The sequence below is a fragment of the Lycorma delicatula genome, chromosome 1 (assembly GCF_047948215.1).
Source record: "Lycorma delicatula isolate Av1 chromosome 1, ASM4794821v1, whole genome shotgun sequence".
NCBI lineage: Eukaryota > Metazoa > Arthropoda > Insecta > Hemiptera > Fulgoridae > Lycorma > Lycorma delicatula.
In genome coordinates, this window is record NC_134455.1 from 46,685,988 (window position 1) to 46,710,766 (window position 24,779).

Here is a 24,779-nt window from a genome sequence, read left to right on the forward strand (position 1 = left end):
ACCAACTTGTTTTCTATTTTCGACCTTAGAACCTGTAAAAAATAGCATTTTATTAAAAATCATAAGAGTGAACCACGTAGTTATAAAACCATGTTGATCTGGTAAGGGGTATTACATATATCATAACCTTGTACAAATATTTATGAGAAAGTTTTTGCAATGAAAACATTTTATGATGTGTATTAAAGACCAAAATTCGCACCTGTAACTCTAGAAATCTTATTTCTAGGTATTTTGGGATGTTTCGTTAATTTTGAAAATCTGCAATAATGTATACCACGCCCAACTATTTTAAAATTTTTAGGCTCAGTATTTTGTTGATTCAGATATCTTATCAGTCTCATAGAGAACCATGTAGGATGATCTCTTAAACAATGATCTTTTTCGAGGAATGTTGCTTTTCATGTAGTTATAAATCAATTCTCAAAAAAGCGATGGTTTTAAGGTTTAAGGAAGAAAAAATAAAATCCATTCCTGTTCCCTAACGAATTAGGAAAGCCAGGTGAATTCGAATCACCTCTACGAAACTCGTAAGTAAGATTTTCAGGATCTGGCACAATAACTTCTTTTATTTTTTTATAAATATGAAGGAACATCATAAAGTGCATCACGACTCATAAGATGATCAGTTTCCGAAACTACAGCAAACTCATAGTGAGAAAATAATAATAGACCTTCAAGGTGGTAAAAAATCACTATAGAGGCATGGGAGATAATAAATAAACATTAATCTATTATTAAAATTCATTTATTTTTCTATTTATAGTTCTTTTTTCCATTTTTAGAAAGTAGAAACATTGATATCTTATAGATTAAAATTCGATGTACATATTTTAATAGTTTTTCTATCTAATTGGATTATTTTCCTAGTATATTTATTATAAGTTATTGTAAAGCAGCAATGAAAGGCCATTTTGATAACACGTTAGAAAAAGTCTTAGAATGATACAAAAATGAATAAAATTTGCCACGAAAGAATGGCGTTGACATTCAATCCATCATACAAAAATAGAATACAACGTAAAAAATAAAATAAATAAAATACAAAAGTAGCACGGTTCATAACGGTATGGTGAACAAATAATAAAAGAATCGGAACTTTATACAAGAATCTGTCTTTTCTTCTGAAAAATAAGCGAGTGTCACTTATTGATAGATTGATAGAATTACGGTAGTTCAATTTATTTTCTTTTTAAATGGTCCTTAATTCATCACACGTACATAGACAATGGTTTACCGGCCTATGCGTCTCTCCCAATCACTTTTATCTATCTCTCTCTATCAAAAATTTAAATATTTAGCAGATAAATTCACTTGCTTTATTAAAATTAGTAGTATAAATACGAGTTGAGGATCCTATCTGTTCTAGATATAACCAACAGGACAGTAAAGTCAATAAACTGTTTAAAATATTTCTATGTAACTAACTTTAAGCTATGGTTTTAATTTTTCCTTTTACTTATTACTTTTTTGTTCTTTATTTTTCTAAAAATCGAATTTAAAAAACACCAAAATTACAGCAAAATATACTCGAACAGTAAAAATCATATGAAAAATTATATTCAAATTCTTTTAGTTAATTTATTTAGAAACTTCAATTCAGAATCTTTTATAAAATTTAGAGATTTTCACTATTAAAAATTTGTGTAATATTAAAAAAAAGATTAATATCATTTATTAATTTCCGTTTTATCTCTATTATCTATGTTTTTTTGTTTTAAATGCCATCTTATGACCAAGCAACTATCATTTCTTTCTAGCTTCTTTCCTCTTCTTCTATGCATTTCTCATTTTTTCGGCGTGGCTTTGTTTTTGCTCATCTGTCCATTTTCTTCTGTTTTTTTTGCCACAGTAACTTTTATATTGTAAATTATTCTTAAGAAGTTATCTTTATCGCAACAGTTCTCTTCTTTCAAACCTATCCTTTGGAGATCCTTCTCCATTTGTTTCAAGTAATTTAATTTGCTTTTCATGTTGCATGCTTGTTAAAAATTTGTTAATTTACTCTTTCTGAATCCATTCTGATTCCTTATCAAAGAAATTTAGCCTTCTTTTCCTTATCGCTTTTTCTCGATTTTCTTGATTTTGGTAAATCTCCTTGATGGATTTCAGTCTGTATACTTCCTCTGTACCATTGGACCATTAATTTTTCTTAATAAGCTTCTTTCGATTTTGCAAAAATTTTCAAGGCTAGTTATGTGAATGTTTCAGTGCCATAAAATATTTTTTCAAAAATTTACCTCACTAACCTTATTTAGCAGCTAAAACAGAGCAACTAAGAACCGGATTTAAACAATATTTGACTCATGTGAACTCATTTCTAAATCGAGGCCGGTATGGCTTCATGAAAGGGGTTGGCACCGAGGATTGCATCTTAAATGCTCTTACCAAGGTGGAAAGCGCCGACTGTAAATGTGTTTTGGCAAGTTTTATTGACATAGAGGCAGCATTTCCTTACTTGTGTTGGAGTTCTGTTCTCAATGAGTTGGAACGCCGCAATGTTCCCGTAGCCCTGCAGGCCGTAGAACGTGACTACTTGTCTGATCACACGGCTCTGTTTAACCTAGTTGCGGAAAGGTTCGTCACTAGGGGAAGACCGCAGGGCTCCGTTCTCGGTTCCTAGCTGTGGTACCTAGTATTTGACAGATTTTTGGGACTGACATTCCCGGAAGGGGTCACGGCCCAGGCTTTCACCGATGACTGTCTCCTGTTAGTTCGTGGTAACTCACGACCGCAGCTAGAAGACCGAGCACAGGCGGCTTTGTCAACCGCAGAGGGCTGGATGGACATTCAAAATTTAAGAATTTCTGTGCCCAAGACGAAGTTTATGCTTCTCAAGGGTGAGGACAAATTATCATACAGTCGTAACCCCCGTATTAAATATAAAGGCTGTGTAATCAGCCGAATTCGAGTTCATAAGTACCTAGCTGTTTGGTTTGATGAGAAGTTGCTGTTTAGCAACCATGATAGGCAAGTAGCGGCGGACGCCGTCTCTGTGATGCACAAGTTTAGGAGGATTCCTTGAAAGGATTACGAACTGTCGTCATTTGTACATGGTATACCGATCGAGGTGTATTCGAAAGTATGACCTCTTACGCGGCGTCCGGTTGGTCGCATAGGTTGGAAAGAAATCGAGTACTTATTCAAAATTTAAGTAGTGCCCAGCGCAGAGCCTTAATTGTATGCAATGATGTTTTTAAAACAGCCTCCTACGAGGCTACCACTGTATTGGGAAAGGCTCTCCCAATCGATTTAGTGGTGAAAGTTCGGGCGGCCAAGTAGGAATTGCGAAGAGGCAGGGAGGCTGAGGTATTTGGGATGCGGTTTCGAGCCGGGCCTGTGCCGGAGCGGAACGGTGATCTCAATGCACCGGTTCTAAATTTCGAACAGTTGCCCATCTTCCGCCTGCGGAGGAGGCTTTACAGCCCCGCGATGGAAGCATGGCATGCCTCGACTAAGGTATGGTCCTTGTATATATTTATAGAGGACCCATTTTAGTGATATATGACAAGTGGGCATGGGACACGCAAGCAAGTGATATGTGGTACCATGCTTATTCCGCTCACGCTTTTAGGTTAGCTCTAGGAGTTACTTAGGACACTAGTTGCTAAACTGTTTCGTGGCTCAGTAGCGGATTGTGTCACAGACATTCAGTCTTATGCTTTAGGGCCCCGAATTGACGGGAAAAATGCCAAGCAAACCAATCATGGTAAAAAAAAAAACATTTGACTCAAAAGTGTAGTGCAATATTAATAATTGGTGAAATAATAATTTTACGTTATATGTTTTACGTTATCTATGCATAAGAGAAAAAAAAATTATGATGAAGTTAGAAAATAAATTATGTTTGGTCAATATAATTTACACACGCGCAGACTTAAATAATTTAACAGCAACCACAATAGCATTGCTGCAATTTAAAAATTTTGAAAAATAAAGCAAATAATCTAAAATTTCATTTATGGAAAATAATTAATTAAAAGAAATAAAACTATTATACCAGTAGCCCTTTTTTTTTCTTTTTTTTTTAAATTGTTAAGCACCCAAGGAAACCAGCCTCCACCTGTTAAGACATAGCATGGTCGCCTTGCAGTGCCGTGGCAGCAGTCTCTGCCCACCCTAGCTGCCTCCTTCCAGAGGGTCTCCCACCGGGGTCCCCAAAGCCTCATCGAAGCGAGCCAACCACCTCTTCCGGACAGCTAACTTCCTCCTCCGCTATGGAGCTACCCTCCCCGTCCCTAACCTACTTGCAGCCGGCACGCCTTCCGCGTACCGCTGCCCCCTCGCGTTCCCCTCATACCTGAGGGTCCTTAATGCCATCATCGGGGAGCCCCGACCCCACTACACATGCCAGTGAAGCCAGAACACCCTAGGCAATAAGGCTACCTCCCTGGGCCCTACTCGTCGCCACGATTCATCCCCAGCCTCCAGAATCTTTTGAGGCTTTTTTGTTCCCACACAACAAAAAGTACACAGTAAATTAAATCCAATATGATCATACACACAATGCGAAAACTACCCATTTCGCAGCAGAAATTCCATATGCCGAATACCAGTATCCCTGCATAATATTATCATAACTCTTTTAAATTTGACTTATTTTTTTAATTAGGATCCTTAAATAAAAAATCATCTGTATGTAGGGTGTAGAAAAGTATTTGAGTTCTATAAATGGATTAACTGAAGACGAATAGTATAAAAAAATTACTTTAATATTGTATCACGACCAGTGTAACGGGTTTCTTTCAGAAAGAAGAAATACAGAGAAAATAAATAAAAAATAATCTAGAAGGAAGAAAAAGAGATTCTTTATTTAGAATAACGGATTCGTTTAACAATTTATTCTTTGTACGAGTAATACGTCTGTATTACTCGTACAAAAGCACCTCGTGTAATAGCACCTCCAAAAGCTTCGGTTCGACGAGAAGGATTACCGAACCGGAAAAAGAACCTATAGTAAAACGTAAGGGCGAGGATAATGAAAATTTTTACTCTTGAACAATCAAAAGGACGGGTCGAATAATGGTTCTGCAGGCCAAGAGGTACAAATACCGCCGGGACCAGCAGAGGAAGTTAGTAATATTTCAAGGCCGAGTTCGGCGCAGCGTGCGATAAGATTAAGCATAGGGTAACAACGACTAAAGAGTGCCTCGCGAGTATTAAATTTCGGACAGAGGTTGAAAACAATAAGCCGTTCGATGAGTTATTTGTAAATAGTTATTTGTTAGTCTGTCAGTATCCTTGTGAAACCGCGAGCAAGCGACAATATTGCTACCTGAATCATGCTTTAACATAAACTATAAAGAAAACGAGATAACTAGATGATAAGGGAAAAAATATCAGGAGTCTAGCATAAAACAAACTTGCCAGCCAGTTCTACGGTTGCCGGACTGTACAATGTTTAATGCATATGTAACGTGAAGGAAAACGGTAAAAAAAAAAAAAATACAAATGTATTAATTATTCATATACCCTGCCTTATAATTTTGTTCCCGTTTAGCAAATTTATTCTGTCAGAAGAATATGGATATATGAAAATAATAAATATCTGATCATTTTTTAATAATTTTGGAAATTTTATTAAAAATGTTCTTATCCATTAAGTCACAAAAGAAAACAAATCAAAGTTATATAATTCTTACAACAAATACATTTATAGGTGTGAGATATATAACCGAACATAAATAATTCAATCAATAATTCATTATTCAATTATCTTCTTTAGAAACACCATAAATCAAAAAGATATTGTTGAAATGATATTTCTTAGTTCTTAGTTCACCCTACTACATTTCTTATGAGTATAAGATTATTCTTTATTACACCAACTATCGGAAAACACATCCACTGCAATTTTTGTACGATCTGGATTGTACAATTTAAGATTTAATGAATTTAACTCACACCGATTAATAATTTATTTTTAACAAATTTTAGCGAATGGAATGAAATAATCTTTTATTAAGAAATGAAGGAATGTTAAATTAATGAACAAAATGAGTTCTACATTAGTTTGAGATGATATAACGTTTTAATAAGGTAAATGGTTTTAGCCGATATTCTTAACTTGCTAACAATTTAACATTTTCCAAGACACACCCAACTTCAACTAAATCCAATCGATAACTAGTGATTTCAATAACTTTACTCCTTATCGGTATGTCTGGTCCTAAATATATGGTAAAATATAGCACTTGTTTACTTTTGTGTAATAAATTGATACATTTAAAAGTAAAGATATTTTCTGTAATGAACCAAATGAAAATTTATCACTATTATTGTTATTCGTAATTTCATAATATTTTTCTTGTACAAACAGAATTCTATATAATTCAGCTTAACATACGATACTGATAATTTAATTAGTTTTGCTGAATCAGAAATTCTGTTGAAATTTCATTAATTCCTAAAAAGATTCTCTCTATTTCACCATGATTAAGCTAACTGATGGTACACGTAATGTTAAATATTATTTGTTTACAAAAGGGCGCTGAAATTGATTTCTTTTACATATATCAACTTTAGCTGTAAATCTATGTTTAAAGTACATTACGTTTAATTACTGACGATATTTATCTGTTTTATCAGAATAAATACTGATGAATATATTATTTCTCTAAGCTTTATTACTCAGGTATTACTATTTCTGCTTAAATTAGATTTTTTAAACATTACATATTGGATTAAAAAATGTTCTATTTTGATATACTACAGAAGTACTGCGCTGATTTATTTAGTTTATCGTATTTAAAACAAAATAATACTTTTTTACCCATGCATGTGATTACGCTACCTTTTACTGGTAAGTGAGTATGCGTTTTTGAAGCTTAATAACTTTCGACTGGATAAACCGATTTTGATGAAATTTTGAACTATGAAATGTGTATGTGGTAAAATTTTGAGTTCAATACCTTCATGGCGGATTCTTTGATTGGGTCAATTTTTTCAAAATTTTGCAGCCATAACTGCACTTTATAATAAGCTCATAAGCTTATGAGCCTGACAAGCCTGCCGTCTTATCACTTTTTTATAAATTTACTCCAAAATTTCCCTTTTATAAAAATCTCAAAAAGCTGTCTTTTTACTTATTGAATTACTTTTAGTCGATATTCGTTACGTCCTTCTAGGTGAAGTAGTAGTAGTAGTACAAGTGACCAAAGAAAAAACTTTTGGGACAATATTCTGGAGCCGATTGAAGTTTCAAAATATCGATTTTTTTTTTTAATTTTAAAACTTTTTTTTTGTTTAATTTCATGTATCATTATTTTTCCATTACTAAAGAATAACTAACCAATGCCAGGGAAGCATGACACCTTTGTTGTCAGCTTTTTTAAAGTAATAATAATAAAATAAATACTTTTTTACTTTCTCGTTTCCCTCTTCAGAGTTGTTAGGAAACATTAATTATACTAACAAATTGTTTCATAATTTTAACAAATATCCTTTTTAAATCGGCTCTTTTACTAAATTATTTCAGATTTTTACTCGACTTTAATAAAAATATTGTGAATAGAAATGAATTCCTTTGTAAAAGTTCCAATTAATTTTAAATTAAAAAAAAAATCAGGTTTTAAACTATGTACAAAACTCACCCGACTACACGACCCTGGTTCTTATGTTTATTTTTAGGAAAGAATTTCTTCGGAGTGTGAAGTACGTTAACCTACCTACGTATATAAAATGTAAGACCGGTGATCCTAATCTGTAGTACAAAAAACTGTTATTTCTTTTTATGTTTTACTTTCCCTGATTTTCTTACCGAAACTCGCAAGTTAAAATTATCTAGGATTTTATGAAATGATGAACTATGATTCTAAAATGGTGCACACGTGAAAACAATTGTATCGAAATTTCCAGTTGAAAAAGATGTACAATAAACAGAATAATTTTAATGACCCTGTGTTATGCATGTAATTGTACCTACTTATTCTTCTCTCCCTCGTCGATTTGCTCCTTATAAATAGCTCACACGTTTAAATCCCACCCGTCTTCGTAAGGCTGAACCTTTTATAAATTTCTAGGGTAATAACATTCGTACGGCTCCCTATGTAAAATCAACTTAAAATTCATTCCTGAGACAAGAAATTCTGACATCTGAAAACCGGGTTACAGAAATGCCAGTTTATAAATAATTTTTCTGTGTTTACAAAAACTTATTATTTTTATTTTTCCTTATTGTTGGAAAAATAATTATTTAATTATTTTAATCATCTCCGTGGCGGAGTGGTAGCGTCTCAGCCTTTTATCTGGAGGTCCTGGTTTCGAATCCCGTTCAGGCATGCAATCTTTTATACGCTAGAAATTTCCATTCTCATAGGACAAAATGACCAAAATAATATTTTTTTTCTTATTTTATATGTTTAAAATAAATAAATAGTTGCCAAATTGCTCAGTATTAGAAAAGATGATTGTTCGGATTACTCGCGAGCCCTGCAAGTTTATTTTTTCGGCGTAGATGAGATAGAAAGAGCGAGAAAGCGCAAATACATACGTACAAGTCGAGTACGAGAAAAAAATCCCTTTTCTGGTTTTAGGGTTACAAAAAACTTCATGCAAGCTAACACCCCAAATATATATTCATACTGTTAATTTTATAATGATAAAATCGTTTTTTAAGCTAAAAAATATGGAACAATTCATTACAAATCGTTTTAAGGAAGAAAATTAAATGTAAAAACACAGTTCTGAATACATTATCGTGTAAAGATTAATAAATATAAAACTAATTAAGGAGCAGATTTAAAAGAGATTTTCTAAAAGATCAGTATTATACGGAACAAGGCAACTATATGGAAGCAAGGCGGCAATCAGGTAAGGCGAAATTCTAAGTACCTGATCTGATGTCAATGTGTTTGTAAAACATCACCTAAGTTATACCCTCTTCTTGTGGTTTTATGTAACTTAGCTCATATAACTCTGGTTTTAACATTGACGAAGTAAATTAAATTTTTTCCAGCCAGTCAATCACATCACTTTCCTGGAATTAGAATACGTAGCTTTATCAACTTATGAGTTTTGGTATGGCACATTATCAAGTTATTACTAGGAGGACAATACGAGAAATACTGGGAAATAATCTTCCAGATGTCCATTTCATAAAATTGTTTACGTTCATATTTGAACGATATACCTCACTACTTGAACTGACGTTTAGAACAAAACTAATTTCTCCTCCGGTATGAATTATTTAATTTTTTTATAAATTAGCTTTTCAGTCATTTGCCGCTATTATCGGAAATGACTTTACTGTGAAGTTAAAATGTACAATTCATCCATATGAGAGTAATTAGAATATTACATTTTCCGTAATTAATAATTTCCTTTTAATACATTCGTGCTTCTTCCACCGAATACGGCTTTCTTTTTTTCATTTCAGGATGCTATTATAAGCTTCTCTTATGTTAATTTTCCTATGTTTAGAACATCTCTGTTCATGAAATCATAAAAATATTGACAATTTCACGTTCTTAATCACATCTTTTCATTCATACTTACGGATATAAATTATGCCATAATACAAACCAAAAGTATAACTATCGCTAACACTTTTAGAATAAATGCTCTTGATAATTGCTATCAAATATATGTGCAGTAAGCATGACATATAATCTATTATTAAAAATTGACACAATATCAAACTGAGAAAAAAATTAATAAATACAGACACCTTCTATCATTGACTCATAGAAAGTGGACAGAAATAAAATGATTTACTTCCATTTATAAATAAAAATAATTATTCATTTAAGAAGTACATCGTTTCTAAAACGGCTAGTAAAATGCATATCACAGGAAGTACCGACCTCGTATAGCCAAGATTATTATACAGTACATCTGGAGTACTCTATTTTTTTAATTAATACGTAATTTAACTGTAGAGGTCGTACTTTTTTATTATTTGTTCTTTACTAATAACTTTTTTCCGTAATAATCTGATTAATAGAACAACATAATAATAAATTATTATAGTAGTTTATGAATGAGCCAACTACCTAACTCCCAACAAAACAAACCATATTGCCTTTTTTCGCACTGATGTACGTAGCTATGAGTACTTCAATCACATCTTTTGTAATTCCCACCATTCTAGTCTAGTCATATACTTATATATGTATCAAGTTAGTATTGTAATAGTATAAAATTGAAATATTTGTCGATTTACACCTTAATATAAAATTTCAAAATGAAAAAAAAAAAATAAAATTAACAAAAAGAAATTCTCGATTGAATCAATTTACCAGATAACCAGATATAAAAAGAAATGAATTTCATATCAAAACAATCCCAAACTTATAAATAATTATTCCACAATAAAATACAGATTAAGATAGATCTTCACTATTCGGGAAAAAAAAATAAATTTAAAAAATTAATTAACCCTGATACAAAAGGTACTAAAAAAAATTATTATTCTAAAATAAAATTTAATTATCCAACACTGTACAATTAACTAAATTAAAAAAAATCAAATAAAAAAAAAGAAAGACACAAAAAAAATTTTTTTAAAAAAAAAAAAAAAAAAAAAAAAAAAAAAACCTATCAGACTCAACTGAATTGAACAGTAATAAATCTTATTGTAAATAAGAATAAACCAAAGTCCGATTCTAGATACACTTTCCAGTACATCTACTTTGTTACGACTTATCTCAATTTATGAGAGTGACGGGCGATATGTACATAATTAAGAGCAAAATTCAAAAATTTTATTAAAAAAAATTACTATTAAATCCAAATTCAGATTTAATCAAATTAAAAAATCAAAAAACAAAAATTAATGTAACCCATAATAACCTTCTTATAACTGCATCTTGACCTAACATAAATCTTAAAAAAGAAAAAGAAAATAAACTTTCGTTACACTCAACGACAGAGATATACAAGAAAAAAAAGGTACAAAAAATCGTGGAATATCATTTAAATTACAGGTTCCTCTAAAAAGATTTAAAAACCGCCAGATCTATTAAATTTCAATTATAAAAAATATACTACCTTAGAAAAAAATTACTAATTAAGAATAACAGGGTATCTAATCCTGGTTTAAACTCAAACTTACATAGAAAAAAAAAAATTTATTATATAAATTTCACCTAAATACAAAATATTAAAACTAAATAAGACTAAATTCTAAAAAAATTAACTTGAACCTGAGGAATAACCGCAAATGCTGGCACAACATTTTTTGGTTCTAAAAAATATAACTTAAATTAAAAAATTAAATTAAAAAACCTTAACACTGAAAATAAAAATAAACCATTAAGGATATTTAACCTAACAAAAATTTACATGCGTTATAAATTTAAAGCCAAATTTTAAAACAAAAATCAAATTTTTTTTAAAATAATATTTTAAAGGAACCTTAAATGAAATTTTACAAACAAAAAACCAAATAAATTACATTTAAAAAAGGATCTTCTCCCCTGTGCAAACATAACTTCAAGCTACCCCTAACTGAAGTTAAATTAATTATAGCTTAAAACAGTTAATAAAATCATAAGCTAATAATTTAAATGAAAATATTAGATAAAGCTACCCCTAACATTACCTAATTGAAATAAGAAACAGTAATTAAATTAATAAAAAGTGAACTTAAAAGTTGATATTCAAAGCCACAAAAATATTAGATAAAGCTACCCCTAACATTACCTAATTGAAATAAGAAACAGTAATTAAATTAATAAAAAGTGAACTTAAAAGTTGATATTCAAAGCCACAAAAATATTAGATAAAGCTACCCCTAACATTACCTAATTGAAATAAGAAACAGTAATTAAATTAATAAAAAGTGAACTTAAAAGTTGATATTCAAAGCCACAAAAATATTAGATAAAGCTACCCCTAACATTACCTAATTGAAATAAGAAACAGTAATTAAATTAATAAAAAGTGAACTTAAAAGTTGATATTCAAAGCCACAAAAATATTAGATAAAGCTACCCCTAACATTATCACAATTTTCTACAAAAATGGTTTAAATATAAAAATGAATGTAAAAATTTTCATTCAAAAGTCACACAAACATAAATAATTAAACTAAATGTCATAATTTTTTACAAAAAAAAAAATGACGGTTCTAAGTACATAAAAATGAACTTAAACATAAAATGATCTTGATATTACTAACAAAAAATATTATAATAATAAATTTGTTTTTAAGAGACCAAAATAAATATTTAAATAAAACATATGTAATTATCTTATTAAACTAAACCTCAAATTTAAATTTACACCATGAGGTTTTTTTTTTTTTTTTTTTTTTAATAATTATATATTTTCATATATACTTATTATAATGTAATTATATTCCTTAGGTTTTTTAAACTTTAAAATTTATTAAAATGAATAAAATTATTTTTAATAAAATCCTATTTAATTTAATTAAAAGTTGTTTTTAATTAGATCCTTATAAACTAATTATTTAATTAAAAATAAGAATTATTTTTATTAAATATCTAATTGATGCATTTAATTAAATAATTTATTTTAGATGATTATCTTTACAAAAACTATTTTACATTTAATTAAAAATCTATATTATATTAAGATTCTTAATTGAATATAAGAGGTTATTTATTATATAATAAATTTTTTAATTTATATAACTCTTATATATTAAAATATTATATTTTATAAGATTAAATATTAAAGGGAGAAATAGATATATTTAAATAAATATATTACTATATATAATATATATATTATAATATAATTATCTTTTTTCTTTTTTGTAATATAATAATTAATCAATTGAATGATATAATATAAATATCTTATTATAACAAAAAAATTTTTGTTGAAAATTTAAACTTAAAAATCAAAAATTACAAAAAATTGCAAAAAATTGCAAAAAATTGCAAAAAAATCGCAAAAAATTGCAAAAAATTGCAAAAAATTGCAAAAAAATTGCAAAAAATTGCAAAAAAATTGCAAAAAAATTGCAAAAAATTGCAAAAATTGCAAAAAATTGCAAAAATTGCAAAAAATTGCAAAAAAATTGCAAAAAATTGCAAAAAAATTGCAAAAAATTGCAAAAAATTGCAAAAAAATTGCAAAAAATTGCAAAAAAAATTAAAGAAACCCAAATAAGCAAATAATGTACCGTAAAAAAAAAAATGACAGATAAAAAAAAAAAAGGAAAAAAAACAATGGATTTTCATACTTAAGCAAGATGCCTGATTAAAGGATTACTTTGATGAAGTAAATTAAGTGAAACCTCACTCATGCTAAATTGTAAAATCCAGAATTAAACTGAAACTAAAGAAATCAAAATTCTTAATGCATCACACATCCTTTTACAAAAAGATAAGCTAAATTAAGCTTATGGGTTCATACCCCATCGATGAATAAATTCTCTTTTTAATTAAAATAAATTTATCAAAAATAATATTTATCATAACGATAACCATAAGAATTATAATAACAATATCCTCCAACAGAATAATATTCTCATGAATATCTATAGAAATTAATTTAATTTCTTTTCTACCCCTTTTAAAAAAAAGAAATAAAATAAATGAACAATCTATAAAATATTTAATTATTCAAAGAATATCCTCATCAATTATAATAACCTCAATAATTATTAACGCTATCATTAATTGCCCCATTAATGAAAGAATTTTAATAATAATGAGAATTTTAATAAAAATAGGTATAATCCCATTTCACCTATGAGTACCAAGAATCATACAAATAATAAGATGAGAAATGTGTATAATAATAATAACTATACAAAAAATAATCCCCACAATTATTGCAACCCAAATAACCAGAATTAAACTAATAATAATATCAATAATTATATCAATAATTATGGCACCAATCTCAGGAATAAAACAAACATCACTTAAAAAATTAATAGCATACTCATCAATCTCAAATTCACCAGTAATAATTTTTTCATTAATGATTTCAAAACAACAATTTATTTTTCTATTAATTATATACACTACAATCAACTTAACTATAATAAACACATTTAAAAAAAATAACATCAATTTTTTAAACCAAATCAATAATCAAACAAATTTAACAAAAATATCTCTAATAATCTCATCATTATCAATAAGAGGTATACCTCCAACTATAGGATTTTTAATAAAATGAATAATTATGAAATCAACAATTTGTATAACACCAATAATCCCACTCATTATATTAATTTCATCAATTTTATCAACATTCATATACCTAAATATAATAATCCCTACAATAACCAAATCAAATAAATTAAAAATAAAAAAATTAATAAAAAAAGAATCAATTATCCCAATTATCTTAAATCTTATAGGAATTCCAATAATAATAATCTTTAAATTAAACTAAAGAAGGATTTAAGTTAAAAAAACTATTAACCTTCAAAGTTAAAATTATTATTGTAAATAAGCCTTAGCAAATAATGCACCTCTATATTTGCAATATAGAATCATAATTGAATATAAGACATAATGAGAGGTTTAAACCTTAAATAAATTTACAATTTATCGCCTAAATCAGCCATCCCATTCTTAATGAATAAATGAATATTTTCAACAAATCATAAAGATATCGGAACCCTCTATTTTATTTTTGGGTTATGAGCTAGACTACTCGGAACAATAAGAAGAATAATTATTCGATTAGAATTAATACAACCAGGATCAATAATTAAAAATGACCAAATCTATAATACCATCGTAACATCTCATGCATTCATTATAATTTTCTTTATAGTTATACCTATTATAATTGGAGGATTTGGAAACTGATTAGTTCCTATAATAATCGGTGCACCAGACATGGCATTCCCACGAATAAATAATATAAGATTTTGATTACTACCACCATCAATTTCACTTTTAATTGCAAGATCAATCGTAGGGTCAGGATCAGGAACAGGATGAACTGTTTACCCCCCTCTCTCAGCCCAAATTGCACATTCAGGACCTTCAGTAGACCTAACTATTTTTTCACTTCACATCGCAGGTTTAAGATCAATCATAGGAGCAATCAATTTCATTTCAACAACAATAAATATACGGCCAAAAGGAATAACTATAGAAAAAATACCCCTTTTCTGTTGATCAGTCCTAATTACAGCAGTTTTACTACTAGTATCATTACCAGTACTAGCTGGAGCAATTACAATACTACTAACAGATCGAAACTTTAATACCTCATTTTTTGACCCCACGGGTGGAGGAGACCCAATTTTATATCAACACTTATTCTGATTCTTTGGACATCCAGAAGTATATATTTTAATTTTACCAGGATTCGGATTAATCTCACATATTATTACAAATGAAAGAGGAAAAATAATAACATTTGGACATCTAGGAATAATCTATGCAATACTAGCAATCGGTATTTTAGGATTTATTGTATGAGCACACCACATATTTACTGTAGGTATAGATATTGACACACGAGCATATTTTACCTCTGCAACTATAATTATTGCAGTACCAACAGGAATTAAAATCTTTAGATGAATAGCCACTATACAAGGAATAACAAAAAAAAAATCACCCCAAATAATTTGATCTATAGGATTTGTTTTTCTATTCACTATTGGAGGATTAACAGGAGTAATCCTAGCCAACTCTTCAATTGACGTAATTTTACATGATACATACTATGTTGTAGCTCACTTTCTCTACGTATTATCAATAGGAGCAGTATTTGCAATTATAGCAAGAATTATTCACTGATTCCCACTAATAACAGGTATAAGAATAAATAAAAAATGATTAAAAATTCAATTCTCAGCCATATTTCTAGGAGTAAATTTAACATTCTTTCCACAACACTTTTTAGGACTAGCCGGAATACCACGACGATACTCAGATTACCCCGACAACTATATAACATGAAACGCAATCTCATCAATGGGATCATTAATTTCAATAATCAGAATTATAATATTTATATTCATTATGTGAGAAGCAATAGCATTTAAACGTATTACAATCTTTAAAAATAATAAATCATCCTCAATTGAATGATTTTCAATTACACCACCCCCAGAACACTCTTTTAATGAATTACCACTAGTAACTAAGCCATTCTAAGAGTGGCAGAAAATTGCCATGAACTTAAAATTCATTAATAAATTAAAAAAAATTTCCTTAGAAATATCATCATTAATAAAATTTAACATAATTAATAGAGCCAGACCAATTATAGAACAACTATTAAATTTCCATGATCATACCATAATAATTCTATTATCTATTACAGTCACAGTAACAATCATAATAGCAACAATAACAAAAAATAAATTATCAAATAATATATTAACAGAAAATCAATTAATAGAAACAATTTGAACAACAATACCAGCAATTATCTTAATCTTTATCGCCATCCCATCAATTAAAACCTTATACCTAATAGAAGAAGTAATTAAACCATCAATTACTATTAAAACAATTGGACATCAATGATATTGATCATATGAATATTCAGACTCTAAAAAAATAGAATTTGAATCATACATAAAACCACAAACAGAATTACCTTCATTTCGATTAATTGAAGTAGACAACCGAATAGTTATCCCATTCTCAACACAAATTCGAATAATTGTTTCATCTTCTGACGTAATCCACTCTTGAACAATCCCATCAATAGGAGTAAAAATAGATGCAATCCCAGGACGACTTAATCAAATCAGACTAATAACTAAAAATCCAGGAGTATTCTTTGGACAATGCTCAGAAATCTGCGGAATAAATCACAGATTTATACCAATCACCATAGAAAGAATTAACATAAAATCATTCATTAAATGAATAAAAACATAAAATTAATAAACATTAAGTGACTGAAAGAAAGTAATGGTCTCTTAAACCAAAATATAGTAAACATCGAATACTCTTAATGAAAGAAGCTAGTTTAAAAAAAAACATTTAACTGTCAAATAAAAAATACATTCTATGTGCATCTTGATTCCTCAAATATCACCAATTATATGAAACATCATATTAATAATAACAACAGCCACAATCATAATAAATATAACAAAATTATTCTTTATAACTAACCTAAATACAAATAAAAAAAATAACAAAAAAAAAAGAAAATTAAATATTAACTGAAAATGATAACCAGACTATTTTCAACATTTGATCCAATAACTAAACTTTTACAAAGAAATTGAATTATTATAATAATAACAACAGTAATTTTACCAAAATGATACTGAACAAAAAAATCTCGAATAAATATAATAATAAAAATAATAGAAAAAAAATTAATAAATGAATTTAAATTAATAACTCACCAAAAAGAAATCTTAATCATAGTAATATCAATCTTTATATTTATCATAATCAGAAATATAATAGGATTAATCCCTTATGTATTTACATCAACAAGTCACTTAGTAGTATCTATATCAATTGCATTACCAAGATGAATCATAATTACAATTTACAGATGAAAAAACTTCACAAATGAAATATTTAAACATATACTCCCAAAAGGAACACCCTCAGCTATTTCACCAATAATAATTATAATTGAAACTACAGGAAACCTAATTCGACCAATCTCACTAGCAGTACGATTGACTGCCAATATAATTGCAGGACACCTATTAATAACTCTATTAGGAAATACATCATCTATTAAAATATTAGTATTCATTATACCAATTCAAATAACCTTAACAGCATTTGAAACAGCAATTTCAATAATTCAAGCATATGTATTTGCAACACTTGTAACTCTTTATTCTAGAGAAGTACCTTATGAAAAAAAATCACCCATTTCACATAGTAACAAAAAGACCTTGACCAATCATACTATCAATAAACGTAATAACACTATTAACAGGAACTGTAAAATGAACTCAGACAAAAGAATACAGATTAATAATATTAGGATTAACCTTATCAACAATAACAATAATATTATGATGACGAGACATTACACGAGAAGCAACATTTCAAGGAAACCATACAAAAAAAGTAAAATCACTAATAAAAATAGGAATAATTATATTCATTATCTCAGAAATAATATTCTTTGCATCATTCTTCTGAATATTTTTTCACTCAAGACTATCACCATCAATTGAAATCGGAATAAATTGACCACCAAAATCTATTAAACCATTTAACCCTATAGAAGTTCCACTATTAAATACAATTATTTTAATCTCATCAGGAATTACAGTAACATGAGCACATCACAGAATCCTATTAAATAAATTATCAATATCAAATAAATCATTAATACTGACTATCATTTTAGGATTATACTTTACATTTTTACAAAAATGAGAATATCAGCAATCAACATTCACAATAGCAGATTCAATTTATGGATCATCATTCTTCCTAACTACAGGATTCCACGGAATCCACGTAATCGTAGGAACAACCTTCATCATAGTATCAATAGTACGATGTATAAAAATACATTTTTCAGCCAGTCATCACCTAGGCCTAGAATCAGCAATCTGATACTGACATTTCGTAGACGTAATCTGATTATTCCTATACCTTTCAATTTACTGATGAGGAAAATAATAATCTTTTTAGTACAAAAAGTATAATTAGCCTCCAACTAATAGATTAAATAAAATTAAAAAGATAATTAAAATTACAATAACAATAATTTCACTAAGACTAATCATTACCATAATAATAATATTTACAATAATAATTTCTAAAAAGAATAAAATAAGACGAGAAAAAAATTCACCATTTGAATGCGGATTCTCAAAAATATCATCCACACGAAAATCATTTTCTACTCACTTCTTTCTAATTGCAACAATCTTCCTAATCTTTGACATTGAAATTTCAATGATTATACCAATATTCTCAACAAAAATAATAATTATAGAAGAATGACTAATTTCATCAACAATTACAATCCTAATTCTAATCTTAGGACTTATACATGAATGGAAAATAGGAATACTAGAATGAAGAAATTAAGGAGAATAGTTAAATATAACATTTACTTTGCAAATAAAAATTATTGAATAATCAATTTCTCTTAACAGAGTAAAGAAGTAAAATTACAATTAATTTCGACTTAAATTTAAGGATAATCCTCATACTCAATTTAACTGAAGCTAAATAGAAGCTATTCACTGTTAATGAAAAAATTGATTATATCCAGTTAAAAGAATAAAAAGAAAAGGAGCCGCTAACTACCTTTCAAGTGTATTCACTTTATTCTTATTTATATAGTTTAAAAAAAACAATACACTTTCAATGTATAAATAAATAAATTTTATAAATGTCCAGAGAAAAAATTCATAATAACAATTTCAATGTTAGGCTTTTAATTAAGCTATCTAAACAAAAAAAAAAAAACAAAAAAAAAAAAAAAAAAAAAAAAAAAAATAAAACTTAAGAATATTTAAAGTAAACCTATCAAAAAAAAAACCTAACCATCGAAAAAATCCAACTAAACCACCTGAAACAAAATATTCCATCGAACCAGAATCAACTAATCTATAACTAAAATAACAAAAACTAAAAAAACGATTTAAAAAAAAACCTGAAGAATAAAATCTTAAAAATCATATAGAACTAAAAAAATAAAAATAAATTAAACCAAAATAAAAATATAAAAAACTTAAAACATCATAAACCAAAAAAAAAAAAAAAAAAAAAAAATAATAAAGGAATTAACTTAAAATCAAAAGACAAAACAAAAAAAAAATCATCCTCAAATAATCAAAATATAAAAGAACCAACAAATAAACAAGAAAAATATAAAAAAAGAAGAGAAATATTTATAAAAAAACTGTAGCAAAAATTAATATAAGGAAAAAAAAAAGAATTAGAAGAAAATAAATAATAAATTAAACGCAAACTATAAATAAAAGTAACACCAACAAAAAAAAACAAAAAAAAAAAAAAAAAAAAATTCTATAATTAAACAAAAAAAAAAACTCTAAAATAAAATCCTTAGAGTAAAATCCAGAAAAAAAAGGAAACCCACATAAACAAATTAAAGAAACAAAAAATGCTGAACTTACATAAGGACATTGCTTTACCAATCCACCTATAAATCGAATATCTTGACTTCCTAAAAAACAATGAATAAAAATTCCAGAACACAAAAAAAGTAAAGACTTAAACAAAGCATGAATCAACAAATGAATAAAACAAAGAGTTAAAGAACCCAAAGAAAGAGTAAAAAATATAAATCCTAACTGTCTAAGAGTAGAAAAAGCAATAATCTTTTTTAAATCATTTTCTAAACAAGCAGCAAATCCAGATAAAACTATGGTAATCAAAGAAATAACTATTAAAAAATAAGTATCACAAAATAAAATAAAATAATTAAAACGAATAATTAAATAAACACCAGAAGTTACTAAAGTAGAAGAATGAACTAAAGAAGAAACAGGAGTAGGAGCTGCTATGGCCGAAGGTAACCAAACACAAAACGGAAACTGAGCACTTTTAGTAAAAGAAGCAAATAAAACTAAATAAACCAAAATAATAAAATCATTATTAAAAAAATTAATATAAAAAATATAATGAAAGGAACCAAAATTTATAAATAAACCCAAACACAAAATTAAAAATACATCTCCAACACGATTTATTAACAAAGTAATAAGACCAGAATACAAAGAAACTCTATTTTGATAATAAATAACTAAACAATAAGAGACCAGTCCCAAACCATCTCAACCCAACAATAAACAAATAAAATCAGGTATTAAAATAAAAAAAACCATACTTAAAATAAATATAAAAACCAGATAGTAAAAACGAATTAAATTTAAGTCACCCTTCATATAACCTAAACTATAAAATAAAACACAACCTCTAATTAAAAATACAAAAGACATAAAAAACAAGAAATTCAATCAAAAAAAAAAAATTAAACTTATAGAAAAAGAATTAAAAAAAAAAATAATCACTCAAAAAAAAAAACAAGATTATACTCAAACAAATAAATACCAAAAAAAAAAAAAAAAAAAAAAAAAAAAAAAAAAAAAAAAAAAAAAGATTGTAGCAGAAAAACATAGCCTATCCTCAAAAAGATCTTTGACATCACAAATCAAAATTTTAAATTAAAATAAATAAGCAAAATAAAAAAAAAAAATAAGTCAAACATTATATAAAAGATGGGAAAACAATGAAGAAGAAGAATATAAAATTCACGAACACAACAAGAATTAATTAAAATTAAATCACCAGAATATAAACCATGCTGAGTTAAAGAAAAAATTATCACTCTATAACAAGCAGAAAAAAATAAAATAAACATCAAAAAAATAACTGAAAAAAATCTTCATCTCAAAATAGAAATAATTAAACAAATTTCAGAAAATAAATTCAATCTAGGAGGACAAGATATATTCATAACACAAAACAAAAATCAAAAGAAACTAAGTGAAGGTAAATAATTAAGTAAACCCTTAACAATAAAGAATCTTCGGCTTCCTAACCGATCATAAATAATACCAATTAAAAAAAAAAGACCAGATGAAACAAAGGCATGAGCAACTATAAAAGATAATGAACCAATAAATCCAAGACCAGATATAGTAAATAATCCACAAATAACCAAGCTTATATGACAAACAGAAGAATAAGCAACAAGCACCTTTAAATCTCTTTGAACTATACAGAATATTCTTACAAAAAAACATCCAAATAAACAAATACTAACAAAAAAATAACCATAATTAAATAAAAAATAATAAATATAACTTAAACAACGAATAAAACCATAACCACCAAGCTTTAATATTACACCAGCTAAAATTATAGAACCCGAAGTAGGTGCCTCAACATGAGCCCTGGGCAACCACAAGTGAAATCCAAATAAAGGAAACTTAATCAAAAAAGAGAATAAAATAATAAACATTAAATAATTATTCAGCAAAAAATCAAAAAATAAATAATTAAAATAACCATAAAAACTATTCAAATAAAAAATTCTAAATAAAAAAGGAAAAGAACCAAAAAGAGTATAAAAAATTAAAAAAAATCCCGCACTTAAACGTTCAGGCTGATAACCTCACCCAAAAATTAATAAAAATAAAGGAATCAATCTACACTCAAAGAAAAAATAAAAATAAAAAAAATCAATAACAATAAAATCCAAAAACAAAAAAAATAATAAAAAATGAAAACAAAAAATATAAATCTTAGACAACAAATCAAAATAATAATGTAAATAAACAGATAATAAAACAACAATAAAAATTCAAATTCTCAAGCAACAAAAAATATATGAAATCCTATCAATTATAAAAAAATAAGAAATAGAAACAAAAAAATCAAAAAAAAAAAAAAAAAAAAACATAAACAAACCCACTAAATAAACAAATCAATTATTTAATACACAAAAAAGGATCAAAGAAAAAAGAAAAAAATAAATTTTAACATAAGGTTAATCTATCTAAATAATCTCTTCTAGAATTACGAATTAAAAAAACCAATAAAGAAAGTCCTAAAACACCATCACAAACACCAAACACCAAATAAATAACTAAAAAATAATAATCAAAATCAAAATAACCTATAAAACCAAAAATAAAAAAAAAAGAATAAAGTAATAAATATTCAAGCCCCAAAAGACATAAAAGAAAATGCCTACGAACAAATAAAAAAATAATTAATCTAAAAAAGTAACCAAAAAAATAAGTAATTATCATAAGTCAAGTTTAGGATAGTTTAAAAAAAACAATGATCTTGTAAATCATAATTTAAAAAAAATTTATCTAAACAAAATCAGTAAAGAAAAAATCATCTTTAGTATCCAAAACTAATATTTTATATTAAAATACTTACTGAATTTTCACAAAATATTTAATTTTATCAAACATTATTGTATCTCCAATACTTAAACACCCCATATCACTAGGATCAATAATAATTTTTCAAACAGCCTTGATGTGCAGAAATAATTCAATAATAATTAAATCATCATGATATCTCTATATTATATTTTTAACAACAGTAGGAGGACTAATAATTATATTTATATACATATCAAGAATCGCATCAAATGAAAAATTCAAACCAAGAAAAAAAATTTTTTTAATATGAACACTAGTAATATTAACCTCTATTGTTATTAGAAACATAGACCCAACAACAGAAATAACTACTAAACTCAATGAAATAAAAGAAATAATAACCGAATTAACTGAAGAAAAATCAACAAGAAAAATTATTGTTATTATTATTATTGTTATTAATAAGTTATTATTAACAAGAAAAATTGCCCTTTGACGGGCAATACTGTCCGATTATTTATTTCGTTTTTACATACTTTCACTATATTATTTCAAGAGAAATCATTATATAGTAATCCTAGTATTCTTATATTGTTAGTTTTCTATAAAGAATTTCCAATCTTTCGAAAAGAAATTTATGTCTCTCTTCCATTTTATGTTTAATAAAGTGATAACTTCATTACCTCTATGAATATGAACCTTTATTTTTTTTATTTTAATAATGTTGTCAGATTTGTCCGCGATGTATTTGTTGGTAAAACCTCTATATTGAGCACAGAATTTTAATGACTTTTTTTTATAGCATTTTCGTAATTATTTAATACCTTAATTATTAAGTTTATAAATAAATTACGTTATAAATTAAATTAAATTTATGTGTGTATGTATGTGTGTTTCCCTCTTTTGTGGTTCATTATCATTATTATTGTTTCATTCAACCAGGTCTTAATATGACACCCACCGGGTTGGTTTAGTGGTGAACGCGTCTTCGCAAATCAGCTTATTTCGAAGTCGAGAGTTCCAGCGTTCAAATCCTAGTAAAGGTAGTTACTTTTATACGGTTTTGAATACTTGATTGTGGATACCGGTGTTCTTTGGTGATCGGGTTTCAATTAACCTCACATCTCAGAAATGGTCGATCTGAGACTGTACAAGATTACAATTCACTTACAGTTGTACAATACTACACTCATTCACGTCATCCCCATTCATCCGCTGAAGTTTAGCCTCCTGGCGGAGGCTAAATAGGAAAAAAGGTCTTCATATGACAAATTTTTTCTTCTTTAATCTCTGCTATACTCATAGTTCTTAGCTACGTTTCTCTCATCTTCTATTAATTTCATCAGTTAACCAAAGAGATCGTTCTGCTGTTCTACGTCTCCTTATGTTCTACTGAACGTTATCAATTTAATTTAAATAATTTATGGTCACAAGTCTTTTCTTTTTAATATTTCAAAATTTGGAATATTCATAAAAGACGGAATTTTACGAAACAAAAAAAGTAATGCTACATTGCAAATGGACGTCTGGAATTTTAACTCTGTCACTTAACTTCTGACTGGCTCATTCCCTTCTAAATACACTTGTCATCCTCGGTACCTAGTTTCTAGGTAACGTAATATATGTAAAACTAAATAATATAATACAATAATACAGATACTAATCTAAATAAATGAAGTAGAAAAGTGATCGATAGTAAAAATAATATTGCTCAATTTTGTGTAACAAGTATTGTCTGGTTACATCTGCGTTCACTTATTAGTGAACGTAAAGATATTAGTGGTAAAAGGTTTTGACTAAAATTTAATAAATCTCTGTTTGGAAGAAGGGTGAAATATTCTACGCCTGATAATTAAGAACATATATAGCTCAAGTAAATAACCTGTATAAATATATATCGCTGAGATAATTGTGAAGCATTTTCACTTCGTTTTTCTTTGGCCTAGTCTATTAGTCTATTATAGCTGTAACGTGCGTGTTTTGGTACGTTCATTAAAGTAGAGAATAAAAAGCGTCAAATGAACTAAACGATAAACTTCCACAATGACAAGACAAGCGGTGCGTTAAT

The 24,779-nt window shown here is 27.4% G+C and overlaps 1 protein-coding gene and 3 pseudogenes across 1 annotated transcript in view; 3 read left to right on the plus strand and 1 right to left on the minus strand.

The window, feature by feature from the left end:
* LOC142317499 (lachesin-like) overlaps positions 1-24,779 on the plus strand; it is a 345,180-nt gene that overhangs the window by 43,126 nt on the left and 277,275 nt on the right. The gene's annotated exons all lie outside the window — the stretch shown is intronic.
* Positions 16,068-16,794, plus strand: LOC142317871 (cytochrome c oxidase subunit 2-like; annotated as a pseudogene).
* Positions 17,340-18,518, plus strand: LOC142318501 (cytochrome c oxidase subunit 3-like; annotated as a pseudogene).
* LOC142317870 (NADH-ubiquinone oxidoreductase chain 5-like) lies at positions 19,576-20,825 on the minus strand (annotated as a pseudogene).